Raw genomic sequence first — 18,497 nt, forward strand, 5'->3', positions numbered from 1 at the left:
CCACTGCCTGGGTCCCCCTGGACAGAGGTCAGGTGAGCACAGACTAGCCCCCCCCTAAGAATGGTCTCCCACGTGCTCTGTGAGGGTACCGTGATGGCCCCTAAGTTAGGGGACTGTGTCTGGGCCTCCGACATTTGTGATGAAGGGGAGTCGAAATGGAATCTCAATTAACAAGACATTATTTTAAGAATTTATTTTAAGTGAAATAAAACACACGTCACATACCCTTTACCATCATCACCATTTTAAGTGCACGTTTCTGAGGCCTCAGATATATTCACTTTCTCGTGGAGCCATCACCACCATCCCTAGAACTTTTCATCTTGCAAAACCAAAATTCCACAACCATGAAAGTCTCATTCCCCATTCCCTCCCACTGCCCCTGGCACCGATATCCACTTCAGTCCCTGAGTTGTCGACTCCAGGGCACCCACTGGAGTGGAATCCTGCAGTGTTTGCTGACGGGTCATTATGGAAGAGCTGACTTTCAGTCTGAAGCTCTGCCTGTTTGCATCTGAAGAATCTGCATTTAAGGAGAGGGTGTATGAGGAAGGGGGTGTATGCGGGACAAAGGTGTCCGGGGTGCAGGTGAGCCAGGACCTGACCAGCTGCCTTTTGGGTCCTCTGGTCCCATCTCTTGGTCTGTGCCTCATCTGCATCATCACTGTCCCCGCTGGCACCGCTGGGGTGTTGTCTGAGTGAGAGTCCCCTGGTGCCCCTGCTCTCCTCCCCTCCTCCTGCTGGTTGGGGAGGGAACAGCTTGCTGTGTGGTCTCTACTCCTGAGGCATGAAGGACCCTGTAGCATGGACCTGCAGAGTGTGGGGTGTGGTCCCAAGAGCATGGGGCCCACATGGGACACGACATCGGGGCGTGACAAGTGCTAGGGCTGCCTCATCACTGACAGGGAATGTTGCCCAGATCCTGCTCGAGAGGGCGTGGTGGGTGGCCTGGGACCCTAGCGGCCCCATTCCTATACTGGAGCTTGGAGAGTGCATCCCCATGGGCTCCAGATTCACCCCATATCTCAGCCATGTCCCTCTGTCCTGTCTTTGAACTCAGGAAAACGAGCTCTCTTGTCCACAACATAGGCCTGGTCCTGTTGATATTAGGATTCTTTAAGTTAGGCGTCCTGGGATAGCAGCTCTTTTTAGGCCTGAGAAGGAACAACTCCGGAGTGTACAACAATTTCAGATGAAACTAATATTCAATGACTATCCCTAACTACTCGGTTGTTGACTTCTATTAGTCATTATTCTCCTGGTTTTAGCTCTCATGTGGGGATTACAGAGGAGTCAACATTTAAATCTTCATAATCTGTGTATTTGTAGCTTCAGTATCATTACTGACCCATAGTTTTTTATGGTTTGGGAAGAGTTATTGATTTCATGTATCATGTAAAGGATTCACAATGATGATAGGGCAATTAAGATTACAATAATAGCTAGTAAATTGTTCACGTTTTCTCTACCTGTGCATCTATTGTATGCATATGAGTTTAGATGTCAATATTAGTGAAATGATATAGAGGACTAGAGAACTTATTTTAAAAATCACTATTAATGTGTGATGAAGAAAATGTAAAAGTTCTTCCATAATCGGTGATGTTGTGTCTTGAGAGCCTAGATGAAATTGATATGCCTTAGTGATGTACAGGATTTTAGCCTATCATTTAACTTTGACAAAGCTACATCACTTTTTACTTTTATCTCATTTATTGAGGAAGACATAATTGTTATGGTGTTGGCTTGAAACTGGTTGAAAAGGACTTGAGTCCTTCCTTATTTTACATTTCCATAGGGAGGATCTTGAAACATAGGATATGGTGGAGGACATCTGTGTAACCATTCTAGGTTAGGAGTAGCAATTTCCACTGCTAAGACTTCTTGTTTAGACACAAATGCTTTTCAAAGTATGAAGATTATTAGCATTACTGCTGCTACTGAGATGAATGAGCCTAAAGACAAAATATTTCATGTTGTGTGTGCCTCAGGGTACTGAGACTAACGTAGTGACATCCCTGAGAGGCCACGAAAGTGCTGCAGGGAGTCATATTTACTACTACAAATATACTTGTGAAGTGAATTTTTGCTCATGCTGAGTTAACTGTATAACCTGAGAATAGTGGGAACCAGTGTAGGAAGCCTCCTATAATAGTGAGGACTGCTCCCATGGACATTAGGTCATGGAAGTGTGCTACTACATAGTATGTATCCTGGAGGACAATGTCTGGGGATGAGATGGCTAAGATGATTCCTGTCAAACCACCTACTAAAGAAAAACTAAAGCCTAAAACTCATAATATAGTGGGAGGTCATATAGTATTACCTCCGTGAACAGTTGCTAACCAGGGACTTCCCTGGTGACGCAGTGGTTAAGAATTCGCCTGCCAATGCAGGGGACACGGGGTCGAGCCCTTGTCTGGGAAGATTCCACATGCCGCGGAGCAAAAAGCCCGTGTGCCACAACTACTGAGCCTGCCCTCTAGAGCCCGCAAGCCACAACTACTGAAGCCCACGCGCCTAGAGGCCGTGCTCTGCAACAAGAGAAGCCACTGCAATGAAAGGGCCGCACACCGCAACGAAGAGTAGCTGCCGCTCACCGCAACCAGAGAAAGCCCATGCGCAGCAACCAAGACCCAACTCAGCCACAAAAAAAAAAAGAAAAGAAAAAGAAAAATTAAATAAAGAGTTGTTATTCAGCTAGATACTTTTACTCCTGTAGGGATAGAAGTAATTACGGTAGCTGATGCAAAGTATGCTCCTGAGTCCACAGCTATCCCTATGGTAAACATATGATGGGCCCACAAGAGAACTCCTAAAAAACCAGTGGACATGACTCATACTATTCCCAGATAGCTGAAAGGCAATTTTTGTCCTAAATAGTATGTAATGATATGTGAGTTTATAACAAACCCTGTTAGGCCATGAATACAGACTTCAGGGTGAGCAAAGTATCAACATAGGTGTTGGTATAGGATTCGGTCTCCTCCTGCAGGGTCAAAGAAAGTAGTGTTTAGATTTCTATCTCTTAGCAGCATGGCAATTCTGGCTGCTTGGACTGAGATTGGTAATTATAGTAATATGGCTATAGTTGGGGAAGATTAAACAAATAATGGTGTTTGGTATTGGGATATGACTGCTGGTTTTGTGTTAAAGACTATAGTAATAAAAGTAATAATACAAAGAATTGAGGAGACACCTGCTAAATGTAAGGAGAAAACAGTTAGGTCGACAGAGGCTCCTGCATGGGCCAGATTGCAGGCTAGAGCTGAATACACGGTTCCACTGGTACCAGAACCAGCTTCTACTATTGGTGATATGAGTAGGAGTAAGAATGATGGGGCAAGTAGTCAAAAGTTTATATGATTTATTGGGGGAAATGCTACTTCAGGTGTCTGAGTTTTTAGTGGCCCAAGTCAGTTTTCAAAGCCTGCAATCATAACGGGTACAGCTATAAAGAAAATTATTACAAGTGCAGGGACTGTTATGACTACCTTACAGATTTGGGCATCTCCAAGTAGCGGTCCAGGTCAGCATAGCTCAGCCTCGATTAATATAATTAAGGTGCTGCCTGCTACTCCAGCTCAAGCACCAAATAGTAAATATAAAATGCCGATATCTTTGTGATTTGTTGAAAATAATCAGCAGTGTATGAACAGAGGTAAAATGACTGAGTTAGCATTAGACTGTAAATCTAAAGACAGAGATTGAGCCCTCTTTCTGGCAAACCCTGTGGTGAATCAACAAATTGAATTGTAACTTCAGAGAAGCAGCTTCAATTCTGCCAGCGATTTTCCTGCCTTTTTTTTTTTTTCTTCTTTTCTTTCTCAAATGAAGGAGAAGTAGACTGAAGCCAGTTGACTAGAGGATTTGCCTGTTAACTAAAGTTTCCTGGGGTTAAAACTCATCAATCTCGTAAAGATTTGGCTTAAATACAGTGTTTGCTTTACATTCAATTGATGTAGAATAAAGTCTTGCAATCCTTATTTTTAGGAATTAAGTAAATTTCACTTGTTTAGGGTTTTGAAAGCTCTTGGCCTGAACTAACCTAAATTCCTAGTCCAGCACCGATAGAATGGGTGTTGTGTGTAGTAATCGTGTGGGTATTATGATTGGTAATGATAGGAAGGTTATTTCTTTGTATGTTCAAATTGTTTTGTGTTTGTGTTGTTTAATGAAGGGAGTATAGTTAGTGATGTGGAGTATGTTAGCTGCAAGTAGAAATATATGCTGAGGGCTGCTATGATGGCTATTAGTGTTGGTAGAATGATGTTGTCGTTTTTGTTATCTCTTGGATAATTATTCATTTGGGTAGAAACCCTGATAGTGATGGGCGATGTCCTAATGATACTATAATGGTGAGGAAAATGATTGTGATGGGAGGTGTTTTATCTCATGTGTGTGATAATGATACTCTTGTAGTACATGATCTGGGCATAAATAAGAAGAAGATAGTGTTGTTATGATATAAATTAGTATGTTTAGGATCGTTATAATCTGAATATACATTATAATAGCTGTTATTCATCCTATATGGGCAATTGATGAGGAGGGTGTAATATTTTCCAGGTGAGTATGGCGAAGTCTGCCTCAGCCTCCAGCTATGATTTACAATATCACTATGATTAATAGTAAATTTAGGTTGATGGATGGTGACATGTGGTATAAAACTGATAGGGGTGCAATTTTGTCATGTTGATAGCATCAGGTCTGCTGTTCATGGGATGCCTTGTGTGACTTCAGGCACTCAGAAGTGAAATGGGGAAAGTCCTACTTTTGTGACAAGGGCGATTGTCATGAGGGTGGATGCTGCTGGATTAAAGATTTTTGTTATTCATTGTGCTCTTTGACCAGAGTATATTAGATTAATGATAATAGCCACTATAAGTAGTATTGATGTGGTGGACTGTTTTAGGAAATATTTGTTGGATGCTTCTGTAGCTTATGGGTTCATGTTTTTTATTAGAATGGGGATACATTAACCAGTGTGAGCTGGTTATACAATTATATTTCCTGAGAAAATGGTCAGTAGAATGATGGTAAAAACAATGAGAGTTTATTAGCACAGGAAGGATATACAAAAATATTTTGGGGGTATGGGCCTGAAGCTTACTTAGAGAACTTTACTGTATAGCATGTGGTGTAATGTGGTAGGTAGCATGGAGAATGTAAAATTATTAGGAAGAATTCAATTCCAGGAATAAGAGCATTGAAACCTCTATGATTTACTCTATCAAAGTAACTCTTTTGTCAGACATATTTCTTAAATTTGTGGTGGGTTGCCTGGTATGATGACAAGTAGTGAAAACTCTCATATACATAGGGTTAATGTTAGTCGTAAAAAAAACTTTTTATAAGAGATGTATGCGTTGATCATATCAAAATTGTAGGTAGGAGGCTCAAATTCATAGAAAGGAGATTGTTAGATGTGTTTTAATGATGACTTGGGCTGTATATAATTCTGGCACCTAGGGATTGTCGAATGCTCCTAAAAATAGATTGCTGTGGAAATGTTTATTATAGGGAAATTGACATATTCTCTAGGAGGGACGGGGTGAATGGGCCTGCTACATTTTCTACATTGAAGACATATACAGGTTTTGATGCTACTTCTGTTAAATCAAGTGGGGCTTCATTGGATTTCTGCTACTGCGGAGATAATCAAATTCTGGGTAGCGGTCAGGAGAAAATTAGTCATAGGTGTTCTTGTGTAATAATTACTGTTGAAAGTGTAAATGATCCATTTATCAGTAAGACTGAGAAGAGAATAACTGCTACATTACTTCATATGAGATGATTGTCTGTGCTATTGTTCCTAGAGCTCCAGTGAGTGAGTATTTTGAATGTGAAGTTCATCCAGATCTGAGGATGGAATAAATGGCTAGGTGTGATATGGCTAATAGAAATAATATGCCTACCTTTCTACTAATTAGTGGATAAGATATGGGAAGAGGAAGTCATGTTGTGAGAGCCAGGGTTAAGGCTAGCATTGGGGCAATAATGTATAAATTGATGATGTTGATGGACATAGTGGTTCTTTCACAAGTAATTTGAAAGCCTCAGCAATGGGTTGTAATCATCCATTGGGGCTGATGATTTTTGGCCCTTTCTGGATTTGTATATAGCCTAGGATTTTCCATTTAGTTAATATGAGGAATGCTATGGTGAATTAAATTGGGTAATTTGTGAAAGAATGTTGATTATAAACACATTCTTAGGAAGAGGACTTGAACCAGTGCAGAAAAAGTTTCAGTTTTACATAATTACCCGGCTCTGCCAGCGTAACGAACCCTGTTCTGCAGTAGGGTGTGTATAAATTAATTGAATGTAGATTATATCATCATTTAGTTTGAAAATATTTTGTAAAGTAAGCCGTATTGCTCTTGTCCTTTCATACTGGAAGAAATCTGCAATAGACAGAAACCAACCAGGATGACTCCAGTCTGAACTCAGATCACGTGAGACTTTAATCGTTGAACAAACAGACAATTAATAGCAGTTATACCATTGAAATGTCGTGATCCAGCATCAAGGTCATAAACCATATTGCCCATATGAACTCCAGAATACAATTACACTGTTATCCCTAGTAAAACTTGTTCCATTGATCAGTGTTTTAGAAGAACAGGTGATAAAGCATTTTGACTAGCTGGCCTAAATTTTAATCACTCAGAAGTGGTTTTATTCTCCAAAAAATAAATGGCGCACGGGCTCAAGACACACCGGCTTCAGTAGTTGTGGCGTGCAGACTCAGTAGTTGTGACCCACTGGCTTAGTTGTTCCGTGGCACGTGAGATCTTCCCAAGCCGGAGATCGAACCGGGTCCCCTGCATTGGTAGGCGAATTCTTAATCACTGCATCACCAGGGAAGTCCCAGAATCGAAGTCTCCCTTTTAATATACCTTAAGTCCAAAGAATCCATGGAAAATTGTTACAGAAAATAAGACAATAAAATATTGTACAGACTATAACAGAAGCATATAGTACACAGTTCATATAGACACATCCCAAGCAGTTACAAAGGATATTAAAAGGGAGGCTGCAATTTTAAAAGAATAAGAAAAATTATACCCACAAACTCCCAATCTTTCCTGAAACGTTGCAATCTGAAACCCTATTGTAGGAAGCAGAAGATTTCAGGAGACATTCTACAAATGAAGGACTCCAAACCCTGTGGTTGGATAAGGAATTCTGGAAGGAAGGTATCCTCACCCAAGGAGAGCAGGTTCCTATACTTCTCTAACATCACATCCCTGTACAATTCCCATTGATCTTGGTCCAGGCATTCTCACTCCTCCAGAGAGAAATCTATGGCCACATCCTGGAATGTCAGCAGTCCCTGAAATTAAAAGTACACATGCCATGTGGCCACGGGAAGAGTTCATAATGTGACCCAAGAAGAAAACAGCAAGTTAAGAGAACTGCTTTTAATTTAGAAGAGTGTCTTCAATTATCCACTAATATATATATATATATATATATATATATATATATTTTTTTTTTTTACAAAGTAACTTTCTCTACCTTATTTCTAACTACAAGAAAAGAGTATGGCATGTGATCCACAAAACCAGTATAGAGACTATACTTGTCTGGAAAAGAAATGATAAAATGATGGTTTCAACACAGGCATATGCATTTTTGAGTGTTTTATTTATATCAAACTGGATAAAATGTGTGTATTTCTCATACAGAAAAGACCTGTCGAGGTAGAACTGTACCTTTCAACTATTCATGGGTACACAAGTACACTGGGGAGATTGTAAAAGTGCAGACTGTGATTCAGTAGGTCCGGTGGGCCTGAGTTCTATTTTTTTAACAAGCTCATTTTTAACTAGTGATGCCACAGTCTCTGATTCATTAACCACAACTGTGAATATCAGAGACATAATTAGAAAGGTAAAAATTCATATTTAATTTTGAACTTAAAGTGTTTTATGGATTTTACACCTTTAATAGAATAGTGAGCACAGCAGCAACAATCATTTGTGAATATTTACTATAGACTGTGTATCTTTCTAACTTTTTCGTGTAGGATTCCAGGAAAAAGGCCTGGGCTGCGGCCACAGTGGGCGTGGCCCCCAGGCCGGGCCGCCCCTCCAGGACCCCCGACGGGGCCCTGCGCTCCTGGCGGCTCCCTCCCCCGCCGTCCCGCTCCCTCCCGGAAGGCCTCGGGGCAGAGCGGTCCCACCCACTGTGCGCTGAACAGAGCCCGCGTTTCCTCAGAGCTGGAACTCCCGGCTCGGGCGGGGTCTCTTCCCTCCGCCTTCACGGAACTGCCCCAGAGCCCGAGGGGAGGGCGACCTCACTGAGGCTGCCGGCTCTGGAGGTGCCCCGGCGGCCGAAGCCGTGACAGTCGCGGGGACGGCGGGCCGGGTAAGTGGGCGCCGACCCTCCGCCTGGTCTGGTGCCCGGGCGGCAGCACAACACCAGCTTCTGAGGGGCAGGGGTTCGCTGCCGCCCGCCGCTGCTGTGCAGAAAGAGCGGCCTCCAGCGTCTGGTCCCCGGGAACTTCGGTCCCTCCTCCCGCCCCTGCCCTCGGCCTGGCTCGCGAGGCCTGGTGGGCGTGGGGAGGGGGTCGGCCTGAGCGTCCTGAGGGGAAACGGGGCAAGGGAGGCGCAGGGTCCGGCTGCAGCGTCAGCGCCCCTCCTCCCGACTGCGGGGAAAGCGGCTGAAAACTCCTCCCGAGGCGCGCAGGCCCCTTATTCAGCCGAGTCCCTCTGCGCTCCTTCCTCCCTGAGCTAAAGTACCGGGGGGAGGGGACAGGGCAGGGGACTGGTAATGGGGAACATCAAAAGGTGATTGTTAACTAAGGAAAACCAGCTCTCCCAAGGTGAGGAATGCGGCGCTTTTCTTTGCCTGGGCTCACTGAAATCCTTCCTTTGATATGCACCTCAGCTCTCTGGGGCCTGCATTCCGTATTTGCATATCCTGAGTGCCTCAGGGCCCGCCGGCTCACATTGGAGGGCTGCAAGTGCTGAAGACTGTGACATCCTTTGTTTACTGATAGGGCAAGAAATATTCCATTTCTCACAGGCTTGAGGGGCAGACAGTGAAAAAACGTCAGAGAATCTCACTCGGCCTGTACTTTGGTTTACATATAGATAATATTTATACTTAACTGTGCTAATAGAGGTTCTCAAGTCCAATCAACTTGTACTACCGCCCTCTATGTATCAATTTCATCAATATCATAAGATAAATGCCTATAGAATTGACTTAATCCATTTAAATAGGATAATGATTTTTAAAGGAAACATAATAGAAATATAACAACAAAACCTTTACCAGTAAAGGCTGGGTCTGGAACAACCTAAATAAATGTTCCATTGTTAAAATATTGAAAGATGTAGTCAATAGAAATATCAACAAAAATGACAAATAATAAGGGTAGCAGAATGTTGAAATGTTCTATCTTTATCATTAAAGTGGCAGAAAATCATTTATTAGTAGACACTGGGGGCAGAAGATGCCTGATTTTATACCTTTGTCATATTTGTGCAGTTGTTTCAACAAGTAACTTAAAGACAAAATGGAAAAACAAGGAGGTTTGTGCCTGAGATCATGTTGATGTGAAACCAGGGATGGCCACCTTGTGCCAGGTGAGTTAAGTTTACCTGGCAGGTAGACCGCAGAGCTCCTGGGAAGCAAGGGTTGGAATTTTTCTGCTGGGTGCCCCTTAGGTTCTGTGACTTGACTGACTGACTGTGAGTCATGTTTCGGGAAAGACCTGATCACAGGAAAAGGGTGGGAATAGAGTGCTTTGGGGAGCAGCTAACAACATTCATCACAGCTCACGGCCTGAATGAAGTTTAAAGAAACAGGAAAACAAATGCTTCTTATGGAATCAGAGAATGTGAGGGCTGGACAATCCCAGAAAATGAGGAACACCCATCCCATTTTCCAGATGACAAAACAGAGGTCCAGCAAGGTGAAATCCCTCACCCAAGTTGCACCCGTCTCTCCTCCCCACTACGTGGTTCATGAAAGCAGGACTCTTCCTGTCTTCATCACTGCTGAACCCCAAAAAGGGCCAGGCATCTAGGAGCTGCTCCAAAAATTTGGGTTGACTGTAGGAACAATGCTATTTCTTTCTTTCTCACTCTTATTCAGGATTGTGCCAAGAACTCCCCAGGTTGCAATGTAATTCGATAAATGTAAATATTAATTGAGTTTTGCTGTGATGAGGACTTAGGCTTTGAAGGTAACAGACTTGGTTCAGATCTTGGTTCTGCCACTCCATAGCTGTTTGGCTTTGGGAAAATTACTAAACCTCTCTGAGACTATTTCCTCCTGTGTAAAGTGGGCATAAATCTATCTGAGCCAGCAGAGCACCTGCATGAGAGATGTGCACTAAATATTGGTCTTTCTCACTCTCCTACGCCATCTCTCTGTTCTTCCCAGAGAAGCTGTACAGAAGGATATAGTACCTTTTTAAAATAGTTAACTAATTAATTAATTAATGTGTTTTTGGCTGCGTTGGGTCTTCGTTGCTATGCACAGGCTTTCTCTAGTTGCGGCAAGCGGGGGCTACTCTTTGTTGCGGTGCGCGGGCTTCTCATTGCGGTGGCTTCTCTTGCTGCGCTTGTTGTGGAGCACCGGTTCTAGGCACGCGGGCTTCAGTAGTTGTGGTCTGCAGGCTCAGTAGTTGTGGCCCATGGGCTTAGCTACTCCGCGGCATGTGGGATCTTCCCTGACCAGGGCTCGAACCCATGTCCCCTGCCTTGGCAGGCAGATTCTTAACCACTGCGCCACCAGGGAAGTCCGATATTGTACTTTTTAAAGAGGGGTTTGAATTTATTTCAGATTGTGTACATTTTTCTTGTAGAAAAGATTATTCCACTATAGAAACATAAACACGCAAAACCACTCCAAATGCAGTATTCTATGGTTTAGATATTATCAGTCACATTTTATAAGTAATTGGGCAAATGCCAAAGCACTAGGTACTGGGGCATAAGAAGACTCAAATCTGGGGTGACCCCACCCCAATTTCAAGAGCAGGGTGTGCTTTTCAAATCCATGTTTCATCTGTTCTTTGTTTCTCATCCATCCTCTGTGTCTGCCTTTCTCAAGAAGGCTCAGATCCTCGGCTTTCACACCCTGCCGGCTGGCTGTGCCCCAGCTCCCGGCCTGAAACCTCTGCGTGCCTGGGTGTGCCTGCTCCCCCTGTGCATCACCAGCTTTGCCAGGGAGCTGCTGTATCGTGCACTGCTTGCTGTACCCAGAGTACCTGGACCCTTCTGGTACATGAAGTGCACCCTCCTCACCATGTGTGCAGCCCATCCCCTTACCTTATATCCTGCCTGTAAGCCAGGCTTGGGGGTGACTACAGTGTGCATTCAGCTGTGTGAGGTGCTGGGATCAAAGTGAAGTTCCCAACTTTTGAAGTGGCAGGCTTGAGGGGCACACAGTGATTTAAAGTCGGGTCACCTGACTTAAAGGGGGGACTGATTGATTTAAAGCCAAGGCAGCTGACTTAAAGCCTGCGTCCCTCAGCTGCAGGACGAGACCAACTTTGGCGGTGCACGGGTTCGCTCCAAGCCAGCACTGCTGTTCAGGAAGAGATTCCAGTAGCGCCTTAGTGCAGGGGGACTTGGTCCGTTGTCTTGGCCCTGCCCTCAGAGGGGGGCCACCTGCTCTTCTGGAGAATCAGGGAGGGGGAAGTGCAGAGTCCCGGCTGGAGTTGCGGCACCGCTTGTCTGATGGCAGGGAAAGGGGGACAGGGCTGTGTGGTGTCCTGGGGCTGGACTCACCAGGTCGACTCAGCCTCTCAGCCTCCTAACCTCCCCCCCACACACTCCACAAGAGTTTCCAATAATATGTAATTGCGCCTTAGGTTCTCGGTCTTCAAACTCATCCCCAGGCTCCCAGGTCCCTTGATTCAGCCAATTCCTCTGTGCTCTTTCTTCTATTAGATACAGTCCCAGAGGGAGGGGCTGGGGGATGGGACTGGAGGGATGCCGGCAGCACTGGCCTCAGCTGACTAAAGAGATCCAGGGCCTGCGCTATCACACATGTGCGAGGACCCTTAAGGCGGAATCGAGGGGGCCAGTTAGAGGCAGTCCTTGCTGCCTCAAGTGAGTATGGATCACCGTTGGGTGGGGAGCACGCTGACCCCTGAGAAGTACTGTTAGGAGGATGTGTTCCTCCCTCGGCTTCAAGGACGTGGGTGGGCTTCAGGGCTCCAGTTCCCCTCCAGGCCTCCAGGTCCGACTGCACCGCAGCGGCCTTGCAGACCCGCCTTCCTGTCCCAGAACTTGCCAGGCTCCAGGAAGAATCCAGACAGCAGAGATGGTGCCTGAGGGCTCCAGCTTGAAAAGTGCTGTCCCTGGGGACCCAACAGTGGAGGGAGGAAGGGTGAAGGGAGTGGGGGTGTGGGTTCGGGAGGGGTGGCTGCCCTGGGAGACGTTGAGAGAGAAATATCGCCCCCCACACCCCCTGCCCCTGCAACTGACCCATTGATGCCATAGGATCTCAGGGCCTTTTAGTCAGAGATGCCTCTGCTTCTTTACTCCTGTGTTCAAAACTATGCAAAACCAACTCTTCATCCTCTTGCTGCCTTGCCAGGACTTTTAAAGCACTGTTCTTTTGAAGCACTCGTTCCCTAAACTGCAGTTTGGCGCTGTCCCAGCTATGTAAAAGTGTTCTCCTTAAACTGAGACTAAATCCTACTCTTTTGGAAAAACGGCCTTCACTTCACTGGAGATCGTCTTTTCTGCCCATTCCTTCCTTCTACTGCCCTCTTAAGAACCCCTGTGCTCAAAGAGCTTGGTGATTTATTTTTTGCTTGATGTCAAAAAGAAGCCTTCCCCATGCACCCCAAAAAGCTTTCCTGGAACATAGGTGTTTCACAACCATGACAGTGTTTTGCAGTTAGTATACACTGGGTAGAGTGCCTAGCAATCCCTCCAAGAGCCAGAGGTGAGCAGACCTTTACTTATTTGATTGGATGCCCTTCAAGTTTAGGAAGGTCCCATTCTTATGACCCAGCAGGTAAGACAGAGCCCTGGATGGCTGTGGCTGTGATTAGATAACTTCTGATGATTTTATTTCCCTTACTGAGCTGCTGCTTCTAGGTTAAATTCGTTTTATTACCTGTCCATTTTTAAAGAAAGGCTGACAAAGTCACTGTAACAGGTCAGGAGTCTGAACTCAGGGTTGGTCAAAGGTACTCACAGGGAGGAAGGTGGATAAAAATAGGTGGGTAAAATAGGAGGGTTGGCAAGTACAGCCAGGACACCCGTGTTCATCATGCATACTAATAAAGGCCAGAATCTCCTCATTTATCTCTGGTGGGAAGTTCTGATGGTTTCACAGGATCAAACTCAAATCATATTCAAACTAGGGGATTTCCCTGAGCATAAAAGGAAGTATCCGTCCCTAGCAGGAGTCGCTGCAGAGGAATAAAGACGTAGATGTAGAGAACGGACCTGAGGACACAGGGAGCGGGAAGGGTAAGCTGGGATGAAGTGAGAGAGTGGCGTGGACATATATACACTACCAAAGGTGAAATAGATAGCTATTGGGAAGCAGCTGCATATAGCACAGGGACATCAGCTCAGTGCTTTGTGACCACCTAGAGGGGTGGGATAGGGAAGGTGGGAGGGAGACACAAGAGGGAGAGGATATGGGGATATATGTATACGAATAGTTGATTCACTTTGTTATACAGCAGAAGCTAACACAACAAGGTAAAGCAATTATACTCCAATAAAGATGTTAACGACAACAACAACAACAAAAAAACCCAAAATCTAAGTCAATCAAGCCAACGGAGACAATGTAAGTGTTTACAGTTCAAGAAATCCACAAGGGAATCCTTTATTCTGTAGGCAATGAATGGTCCATTCGAAAAGGAAAAAAACTTTCTAAAATGTTGTCTTTCCATTTATTGTTCAGAACATCATTTTTATACCTCTGCATTTCTTACTATTCAAAGCCAAGTCACGTGAGTTACAGGGAAGCAGCTGATGGATTTAAAGTTGGGTCACTTGATTTAAAAACCAGTGGCAGTTGATTGATTTAAATCCCGGTCATATGACATGAGGAGGGGGTGCTAAAAACTGCTTTTTCATCTCTGGCTCAGAATATCATATTTACCTTGGTTTTTCTTATGATTTAGAAAACTTGAGCTGTCTCTCCTTGGAATCGTCAGGAGAAAAATACAGTATTTCAGGTTCATTCTTGAAACCAACTTCTCACGGTTAAGGTGTATTGGCTAAAAGATCTTCCTTCTTCAAGAGATTCCAAACCTCTGTAAGACACTTCATTGTAATTGGAGAAAAAAGAAGAATGAATTCAGGCCAGCAGCTGCAGGAGGCCAAGGCAGCCCCCAGGACTAGGGAAGGAGGAGGAGGAAGGGCTGAGTGTTGCCATTAGAGCAGACAACCTCCAGAGGGCGCTGAAGCACCGGCAGAGCCCACCTGCCACTCCCAGTTTGTCACTCCAGGGTCAGATTTGGGTTTGGAGATGGGGTTGCTGTAACCCCAAGGAGGTGAGCAGAGAGGAGGAGTTGATTACCGGTCTCCTCTGACTCTCTGACCCAAATTGCCTGGCTTCACAGGGGGGACAGGGTTTTGCTTTCAGCAAACTGATGGGGCACTTCCAGGCTGGTCGGGTTGCCCAGTGGCCCGACAGCCTGACAGGCTGACTGCGGTGTGACCGCCCTTTGTTTCTCCAGAATCTGTGCATCAGGAGGTGCATGGGTGCGGGAGCCCATCCACCGCCCCTCCCCCCAAGGGGGATGGCACCTTCCCTGGCTGTACCCTATGATCACCAGGTACTTGAAATGAATGCAAGTTTTTTGACTTCAAGGAAAAGCTCGCATAACCGTTTCTTCCTCATAATGTGTGGGATTTACTATAATGGAAGGACATTAGAAAGAACAGGTAGAAAACTCACCTGTTGGTCTCCATGTAGGAGTTTATTTTGCATGAATCCCTCCTACGTGAGTAGATAGCAGAGGTTGATTTTTGTTCCCGTGTGTGTAGTTGTGGCAGAGGATGTAGGTATGGTGATTTGAAGCCCTCAAAGAAATATTCTCAGAACTCTCAAGATTTCTCTTGATCGGAACCGAAAGAGACCTGGAAAAGGAGGAAAAGAAAAGGAGGAGGGAGAACGAATGACTGTTTCTCAGTAAATTCACCTTCCTGGTTGATTGTTCTGTCTTCTCATTTCTTTTAACTTCTATGTATGTCTAATGGAATAATGTAGAAAGGCTGATTTTTATGCTTTAAAAGATTTTACATCACAAAGAAACTAGAAGTGGCTAACAGAACTTATTCAAATCAATTTTGCATAGAGACTTTGATATTAAATTTGGATACTAAAATGGGTTTATCCCAATTTTCTCTTTCTTTTTGAGCGAATATTTGTAACATATTTTTGTAGATAATAATTTATCCTAGATATACAAAATTGTGAGAATGGGTACCATTTTTTACCACTTAAATGATTTCTTTTAAATGAATAGATTGTACACTTTAAACGCCAATGTTGTGTCTTACGTGTTGTTTTTTAATTCCTTGCTTTCCAAAACTTGTGTTTATTTAATTGATTTCTATCTAATAATCTGTGTCTCCCCTTTATTGTTTCTTACTTTATATTTTATTGATCTATAGTTAATTTACATTATTATATTAGTTTCAGAGGTACAGCATAGTGATTCATAAATGTTTAGGTTCTTGTCCATTTATAGTTATTATAAAAGAGTGGCTATATTCCCCATGCTATACAGTACATCACTGTAGATTATTGATTTTATACATAGTGGATTGTACCTCAAAATCTCCTACCACTATTTTGCTCCTCCACCCTATCTCTCCCTGCTGGTAACCACTAGTCTGTTCTTTAATCTGTGAGTCTGTTTTTTTGTTGTTATTGTATTCAAATTTTTAGATGCCACGTGTAAGTGATAACATACCATGCTTGTTTTCTCATACCATACCATGCTTTTTTTCTCATAACATGCCATGCTTGTTTTCTCTGTGGCTTATTTTACTAAGCATAATACCCTCCAAATCCATCCATGTTCTTGCAAATGGCAAAATTTCATTTTTTGCTGAAGTCATCATAAAAAATCTTTTTTATCCACTAAGCTATTGATGAACACTTAGTTTGACTCTATATCTTGGCTATGGCAAATAACACTGTTATGAACATTGGTGTGCAGTTATTTTTTTTGAAATAGTGTTTTTGTTTTCTTCTGATATACCCAACAGTGAAATTGCTGGATATTATGGTAGTTCTATTTTTAGTTTTTTGTGGAACCTCCATTCTGCTTTCCACAGTAGCTGCACTACTTCACATTCACATCAAGAGTGTACAAGAGTTTCCCTTTCTCCACATCCTCACTAACCTTTGTTATTTGTGATCTTTTGGATGACAGCCATTCTGACAAGACTGAGGTGATATATCTCATAGTTTTGATTTGCATTTTACTGCCGATTAGCTATGTTTAGCATCTTTGTGAGTTCTGGCTGTCTATATGTAGCCTTGGAAAAAATGTCTATTTAGGGCTTCTCATTTTTTTAAAAAAGATTTTGGGTGTTTTTTTGATATTGAGTTGTATGTGCTGTTTCTGTAGTTTAGGTTTGAACCCTTGCTTGGTCATCTTTTTTGATGTTAACCTCTTATCATGTGCAAATATTGTCTCTCCCTCAGCAGGTTGTCTTTTCATTTTGTCTTTGGTTTCCTTTGCTGTGCAAAATCTTTTAAGTTTAGTGAAGTCCCATTTGTTTATTTTTGCTTTTGTTTCATTTGCCTTAGTAGACTGAACCTAAAACTGTTGCTATCATTTATGTTGAAGAATGTTCTATATTTTCCTCTAGGGGTTTTATGGTTTCTGGTCCTACATTTAGGCCTTTATTCAGTTTTGCATTTATTTTACATATGGTGTGCTAAAATAATCTAATTTTATTCTTTTCCATGTAGCTGACCAGTTTTCCCAGTACCACTTATTGAAGAGACAGTTTTTTCTCCATATTGCCTGCTTTGTCATAAATCAATTAAATATAAGTGTGTGGGCTTACTTCTGGGATCTCTATTCTATTCCAGTGATCTTTGTGTCTGTTTTTGCTCTGGTCCCTTTCTCTTTGATTACTGTCGCTTTGCAGTATAGTCTGAAGTCAAGGTGCGTGATGCCTCCAGCTGTGTTCTTTCTCAAGATTGTTTGGCTATTTGGGGTCTTTGTGTTTCTATACAAATTTTAAAATTACTTTTTCAAGTTCTGTGAAAATGCTTTGGTATTCTGATAGGGATTGCATTAAATCTGTAGATTGTCTTTGGTAGTATGGTTATTTTAACAGTATTAATTCTTCCAGTCGATGCACATGCTATATTTTTCCATCTTTTTGTGTTGTCTTCAACTTCTTTCACCAATGGCTGATAGATTTCTGAGCACATGTCTTTTACCTGCTTAGGTGTGTTTATTCCTAGGTATCTTATTCTTTTTGATGTCATTGCATATGGTATAGTTTTCTTAATTTTTCTTTCTGACAGCTTTGAGTTTTGTTTTTTCTTCTTTTTCTAATTCCTTCAGGTGTAATGTTAGGTTGTTTATTTGATATTTTTCTTGATTCCTAAGAATAAGCTTGTATCACTATAACTTCCCCCTCTGAACTGCGTTGGCTGTGTCCCATAGATTTTGGATCATTTTGTGTTCATTTTCATTTGTCTTGGGTATTTTTAGAATCCCTCTTTAATTTCTTCAGTGTTCCTTTCTTCCCCTTTTATTCCCTTCATCTGTGATGTGAGGACTATCTTTAATATTATGTTTGGATTTCTTTCAGTTTTGTTTATGTGTGTGTGTGTGTGTGTGTGTGTGTGTGTGTGTGTGTGTGTGTGATTATTTAAGTTGCTGAGCTCTTAATTTCACATGGACACTAACAACCCTGCATTGTTACTCTGCTCCCCCACAGTTACTGAATTTGACCTTATATTTTACATCTACTTGTTTTGTGTGTCCCTTAACTTCTTATTGTGAATATAGATGATTTTATTACTGTTTTTTTTTTTCATCCTTCCTATTAGCTGTGTCCATGGTTGATTTACTACCTTTGTTGAATATTTGCCTTAACCAATGAGGTTTTTCATTTAGTAGGTTTCCTTTCCTAATTTTTATGTTTCAATCGTGACCTTTTCTTTTTCACTTAGAAAAGCCCCTTTAAGATTTCTCATAAAGCTGGTTTGGCGATGCTGAGCTCTTTTAGTTTTGCTTCTCTGTAAAACTTTAGATCTCACCATCAAATCTGAAGGAGAGCCTTGCTGGGTAGAGTATTTTTGCTTATAGGCTTTTCCCTTTCATGACTTTAAATATACCATGCCACTGCCTTCTGGCATGCAGAAGTTATCCTGAAAAGTCAGCAGATAACTTTATGCAATTTCCCATGTTTGTAACTTGTTGCTTTTCCTTTGCTCCTTTTAATAGTGTCTTTTTATCTTTATTTTTTTTTCCATTTTAATTACAATGAGTCTTGGTGTGGTCCTCTTTGGGT

The sequence above is a fragment of the Balaenoptera borealis genome (genome assembly GCF_965194805.1).
Source record: "Balaenoptera borealis genome assembly, chromosome: 10".
Lineage (NCBI taxonomy): Eukaryota > Metazoa > Chordata > Mammalia > Artiodactyla > Balaenopteridae > Balaenoptera > Balaenoptera borealis.